This window comes from Crassostrea angulata, chromosome 2 (genome assembly GCF_025612915.1).
Source record: "Crassostrea angulata isolate pt1a10 chromosome 2, ASM2561291v2, whole genome shotgun sequence".
NCBI lineage: Eukaryota > Metazoa > Mollusca > Bivalvia > Ostreida > Ostreidae > Magallana > Magallana angulata.
In genome coordinates, this window is record NC_069112.1 from 74,496,984 (window position 1) to 74,504,048 (window position 7,065).

The following is a 7,065-nucleotide window of genomic DNA, read 5'->3' on the forward strand; positions in this document are numbered from 1 at the left end:
TGCAATGTTTTGCCGAAAAATGACCAAGTTTAACAGCTTGTATTTTTTTCATAAATTATCATAAATCAAAATCCTAGCAATATGCACACCTCTGATATATGTCCAAATAATCTGCAAAAGAACAATTTCCTATCTTGAAAACTGTAGGAGGAATTTTCTGTACAATAAGGGTAACCTTTTGGCAACTGCCCGCCTGTCATTATCACCATATCAATAACCAGATTTTTCCTTTAGAAAACCCAGTTAAAAACTGCAAGCTATGGAACAATCCTTTTAAAGAGCACTCACAGAAATTCCTGAACTGTGACGAATCAATGGACTGGAACCAGCATGGGGAGGAAAAGCAATGTCTGGCATGGATCCTTTCCATTTGATGTAAGAAGTGCCATTACACCAGTCACCATGAAAAGCTTTACGAGGAAGTCAGTCAATCAGGAAAGGGACGGAGAGCCGCACAGCTTAATGTTGCCATGGCTGTTGGCCACTTGGCTACCAGCCTTACAACAAAGGATATGCATGGTATACTTCTAGGCACAAACATTGACCCAGCATCAGCCACCAACATTCATCAGACCTGCAACACAGTAGGCCAAATCATCACTGATTTGAACAAAAACAGCATAAAGAAAATAAATCAGGACATTTAAGAGCTTAATGAGATATGTGGATTTGCCAATACACCTATAAGAGCGGATGAAGATGCCTCGTTTTACAATGCCACCTTCAGTGCGATCGGGAAACTGCCACACAAGTGACATACACTTTAAGGTCAGACAACATGTTCCTCGAGAATCTTTTTTGTATCTCCTCGTTATAAAGAGTTCCAATAAAAAATATTAATTTTATAATTACTTTAAAAATGATCACAATTTACTTAGATGTGGTTATATGTCTAGATGGTCGAGTGGTTAGAACCGTGGCAGCTCACTGTCAGAAGCGTTTATAGGTTATAGAGGTCGTGAGTTCAAAGCCCCGCCCCGGCAGAGATGTAGTTCTAATATAGTGAATATCGCTGTGGTGTAGATGAATTTATTTTTATATCAGCAATTCAAGTGTATTTTCAAGAAGATTATATAGGAAATTGCATACTCTAGTATTTTGAAGAAATGCTTGGGAAGGTACCCTAATTTTTTGCAAGAAGGCTTGTCAAAGTAGTAGTAAACCATTAACAATTTCCTGGAAAAAGTTATCTAAAATTGAGGAACGTGTCGTCTGACCTTAAGTGAAAATGTTACCAAGAAGAATGGTGTGGCTGTGTTTTGTGGCAATAAACTATGCAAGAAAAGCACCTATTTTAGAACCAAGGAAAAGGAAGTTACATGCCTAGGACATGAAGACTGCATTGCAACCATTCCTCCTGAGAACACCATAGAAGATGAAAAGAGATGGGCTGCGGAATGCATCGTTGAGCTGCAAAGTGATGACCGTCCACTTGTCATTTCCCATTTCACCAGTGATGGAGATAGTGCTGCTGCTTCTGGTGCATCTGAAAAGCAAGGGCATATGATTGAAAAACTCAAAGACCTGCGCCACTTCTTTGACTCTCAAAGAAAACAGACTGCTAAGTCTCCATTCAGGAGTGACATGTTTCCTGGAAGAACAAAATCTATGAGAGAATCCATGCAGAGAAGTTTTGTTCTGGACCTAAAGCTTAGATGCAGGACGGAGTACGAAAACTCTAAAATCACTACTCCGGAGACTTACCTTTGAAGAAACAGGCCATGTCAACTGCTGTCAGTTCCATCATCAGCTGCTACCAAAGACAGTGCGGAAATTCCTGCCAACTTTATTCCTTTTCCTGTCGCGGACTGAAAAACAACAAGTGGTACCCTTCAGTGTTGCCTCATGACTTTGAATTGAGCATGACAGAAGAAGACAGATGCTTGTTAAATATCACACTTGCACACAAAAATCAGAATCTCTAAACAGGGCATACGTATAATTAAAATCAAATCCAAAATGTATTCCTAGTAGTAGAAATTTTGAAAGTAGAATACATAAAGTTGAGCACTCACTCAACCAGGGTCATGGACATTCAACATTGGAACTTTGTGAATCTGTAGGGGCACCTGTTGTCAAAAGAAGTAGAGTGGTCCATCATCTAAAACAACAGAAAATTGGGCAAAATTACTTTAAATGAAACAAAACTATAATTAAAATATAAATTCTACAGATCTAAAAGATATCAGCTCTACAATAAAAAGTCTAAAGACACTTAACGTAAATCCCCAACAGATCCAAAATTAAACAGGAAGTAGCAAAGTGTGGAAAGGGGGGGAAGATCATCATGGGTAGGTGGGTAGGGGGTGTATGTACAAGGGTTTTTCAGAAATTATTGAGACAGCTGGAATATTTCCCCTTCTAAATGATGAATTTTGGTGAAAATTGGCATAAACATTGAAGAACCCTCAACAAGTAATATTAAAAGAATATTTAATAGTTTGTTTAGTTAAACAAGTCAGTGGTCGGGGTATCCGGCGCAGTATGAACTTGGAGATTAAAAAAACCTGAACATCTTCTTTCTAAGTTTCCGCAGACTTACAGCTAATGATAAAAGAAGTCAAATTAAATAAGTTCATTTTGCTATTTTCTGCAACTATTTTTTGATCGTTTCACTTAATATGTTTGGGTTGAAATACAGATATACAGTGGGGCCTCAGATATCCGGATGCCAGATAACCGGACGCTTCAGTTTACGGACGATTTTATTTGGGAACAGATTTTTTATATGTTATTTTGCCTCATTTATCCAGAATTCCGCGTTCCGGATCTGGACGGTCTGTTTTTACCACAAAACACTAATTTACTACTAATCTTGCTTCATTTAACCGGACGGTAAAATTTGATGATACCCTACTCAGTACAAAAGATTACCCCTGTCAATTAAGTTTCACACCTTTTTTACGTGCAAGACCCTCATGAGTAGCTTGTATAAACACACTGACTTCCCAAATCACTTTCAAAATTTGGAAAATTGCGAACAACAGTGTATCTTACACATATCACACTTGGACACAAATAATTTAGCTAGATTCGGTTATCATTAATGTCCGGTTAATATTTCATGACAAAATAATAAAATAAAGCAGAGTTCTTTATATCTATAAAAACGTTCATATCAACAGACAACTCTAGCATGTGTTGCTATATGGTATGAAAGGCAAAAAAAACTAGTATCAACACTGGGAGCCATTGTACATACAAATACATTATCATTCAAGACAACAATAGACACATTTCAGATATCCGGACGCTTCACTTATCTGGACGATTGGACTTGAGAACGAAAGTGTCCGGATAACTGAGGCTCCGTTGTATTACAAATAATTTAGAGAACAATAGAAATTTAACAACGACTTTACCTTAAATTTTGACGTCAAAACGACGCAGCGAATATACATCAAACTCGTGGAAATCTCAGAAGAAGACCTTTTAAGGCCACGTAATTGCTCAGACAAAAACTAAACAATGACAAGAAATGAAGAGCTTCAGTTCAACATAATATTTTCACTGATTGCCTGTCTAGAATTAAGAAAAAGGAACTATATATTATCAAAACAACTTTGGTTGGATTTTTCTATAGCGTCACAATCATTTCTGTCAGCAATGTCATGCATGAATAATTATAGACGCCGCCGTTGTGAAAACTTTATGATTGGTCAATTCCTTTTCTAAGGCGGAGTTATCAGTACATGCTTATGCAATGCCATAGCTGAAGGATTTCTCAGAACAGTTCATTTTCCCCCAATATGGAGTCATTATCGACTATCCCCTATGTTTAAATTCTGTGCAAAACTCTCTCTCTCTGTAAACGGGCCTTAAACCATAGCCTCAAGCTACAGTCCAGAGTACGGCGTTATTTTTTATAATATTTAAAAATTGCATGTGCTAAGCGTTCATTTCATGTAAATACCATTAATGTATAATGCACATGTATTACCTACTAACTTGCCAGTCGAAGTGAAGTGATAGATCGATTCCTACACTTTTCGATCGGCAATCGACAGTCAATAAAAGAATTGAACGATGGTGTGACAGAACGAGAAGGAAGTGGAGAGTGCAAGGGGGTTTGTATATGTGCGTCTTCATTAGGCAAGTGTCCGATTCGTTTCTCTTCTGTTGCCCTATCACTTTCGGTGTAAATATATATACTAAAATATCCCCAAACAATTTACTACAGATTTCTTTATTTTACCTGTCTTTGAACCACCGGTCACCAGCTCCATACATGTACACTGGTTTGTTTACTTACATAAAAAATGAAGCTCTTGATCCGCTTTCCAAGTTAAAGGTTGTTTAATCATTAATGGGAGAAAGTTTGGGCCAAGTAAAGTTACAATTATTAACAGTTGTAAACTAAATGATTTAAATGGATTATTTGCACAAAATGTGGTATGGTATGATGTAAATCTTTTTTTAAAAAGCGTATTTTTTATGCTCAGTAAATTGCCGTAAAGTTTTTTGTACATGTAAGTATTGTATACACTATAGCTTTATATTTACTAACCCAAAATTTTTACACAGAGCTACAGCTATATATGTATGTACCGTATGTATGTTTTATCACAAGTGTACACATACAAAAAATAGCCCAATTTCGACAGTCACGAGTACCCATGTAAATTTTTCATTCTCTGATATGTTGTTGTTCTGTCCGTGCATAATTTAGTCTGAGTTAACCAGCAACCAATCAGCGGTAAGCTGAATCCACCAATTAAAAAAATTGTTTATGTATGATGTAGTTGATAGAATTAAACATGATGCATCGGAAAAGTCCAACCAAATCGGTTATAGTAATGACAAGTACTTTTTACACACTAACTGTTGTGATCAGTTCTAATATACTTCCAAACTGACTACAGTAGACATTCCCAGTAAATTGACTTTCGGGTAGAAATAACTCAAATTTTTTTCCACAAAAAATCAAGAATTAGAGAAAATGTATATTAATGTAAATGACAACATTTTAAAATAAAAACAAAAGATGAGAAATAAAGAATTCTTATTTCTGTTTGTTTGTAATGCTTTTAAACACAAGAGCAATGAGAAGCGTTAAAATGATGTTGCCAAGAGTTTGCGATTGCGCCAAGTCACAGGACTAGGGCATGTTGATCCACTTACCAGGAATGATCTAATTATGCCATGAACAAGAAACTTTTCACATTGATATACCAGGGATGCGTTTTACAAAAGAACTTACAACTTATGACCAACTAAATAAATGATAATTAATCACGAACTAATCAATATTTTATTCTAATGGCTGTAAAATATGATTAAAATCAAAATAGTTGTAAATAAATGGTTTTATATAAAAAATTTTCATTAAATTGAATCCATGAAACTGAAAATATTTACGACTTTGTCATTAGTTGTTTTGTAAAATGCATTCCTGATTAACGTTTTGATGAAGTTTCAAGGATTTTTTGTTTTCCCCAAAAGAATAAGAGAAAATGTCTCAATAATTTCTAAACAAACCTCGTAGTTAACATGTATGAAATGTTCGTTATACCTATCATGTGAATTTTGTATTACTTTAATGATTGCTATGTTTTAATAATGTGCACTGAATGTATGGTAATGTGTGAATGATGAGTGTGTGTAAAATGTGACATGTCCTTTCATGAGGTACTCTCACATGTAAATGTTATATTTTTTATTGTTCATCTTATTTAAATGATTTCAAACAATTATCTTGATTTTCTTACCTGTCTGATGTACACAACAAAGAAGACTGAGACAATTGGTAGAAATACGGGTATACAGGTGTCAAATTTCACTGTTGTTGACAAGACAGCATCCCACATTGTTTATCCGCCATTGTTGAACTTTATCAAGGGAGACTTCTCCTGAAATTAGAAACATAGGTAATCACAGATTACAAAGCTCACCGCGACGAGACATCACCCTTATGAGACATCACCTTTATGAGACCACCTTTATCATATTAAATGAAAATCATACTTTATGATCTTGGATATTCATGGATTCTGTTTTGACACAAAATCATATATCATCTGTTAAAAAATTATATGATAATCATATGTTCATATGTTAGTCAATATAAGAATATAAAATTAAATATTGCATCCTATCATACAATATATATCATATAATACTATACAAATATAGCCCTTTCATGAGGTAGATCCATAGATATATCGACTTCACAGAAAAGCATATCGACCGAGCACGAAGTGCGAGGTCGATATGCTTTTCTGTGAATGCGATATATCTATGGATCGACCGAGCGAAAGGGCTACATTCGTTATATTATTTTCGAAGTCTTTTTTTACATATCTCCATCCTTCGTTCTAGCGTCCATGTAAAATTTAGCTAGCTTTTCGCACTCGAAATTTACGAAGTCTCGGCTCTCGCCTTTCGACTCGAGATATTCCAGAAAAAGCTTAACAGCTGTTGCAGTTACCCTGTATTAGTGTTCCTGGCATAAACATTTTCCATTATAACTTTCATTTCCGCGTCATTAATTTTCGCAAAACGACCTTTCACTTTAACGTCTGCAACTTCCATCTTTGTTGTTTGTTAACGCAGAGAGAATTTTGATTGGTTGGGGTGAATCACGCCAGCCAATCAAATTCATTTTAACATTAGAGCAAAATTTCCCTTATCTATATTTAGAAAGTACAGGTCAATCCGAGTTTTTAAAGCTTATTTTTAGAATGTACAGGTCAATCCGCATTTTTATACTTCGAGACATGATATCAAAATAACCAATGATAAAATTCGTTATAATGCATGAATATAATATAATAAAATACTGTAATAAACAAAGATGATATTGTAAGTATGAAATGACGTTGTATTGTGTTAAACCTTATTGTATTTGATCACATAATACAACATCATTATATAAAATACAATATTGGACTATAAGATACAATATCATATTACATAATACATCATAACATTGAAACATATGGTATTATATTGTATAATATAGTATGATATTGTATTGTATGATATTGTATAATATTTGATACATAATATGATATTGTATCATATGAAACAATATAATTTGATACAACATTGTATCTTGTTATACTT

At 34.7% G+C, this 7,065-nt stretch overlaps 1 long non-coding RNA gene across 2 annotated transcripts; it reads right to left on the bottom strand.

The window, feature by feature from the left end:
• Window positions 1-1,344: 1,344 nt before the first annotated feature.
• LOC128172880 (uncharacterized) lies at window positions 1,345-6,840 on the bottom strand. Of its 2 annotated transcripts, none has more exons than XR_008242378.1 (4): window positions 5,709-6,840; window positions 2,016-2,101; window positions 1,705-1,808; window positions 1,345-1,486 (listed from the first exon to the last, which is right to left on the bottom strand). It is a non-coding gene; the product is annotated as an uncharacterized LOC128172880 (long non-coding RNA). The 2 variants fall into 2 exon arrangements; XR_008242379.1 differs by having other exon boundaries at window positions 2,016-3,461; window positions 5,709-6,835.
• Window positions 6,841-7,065: the final 225 nt, after the last annotated feature.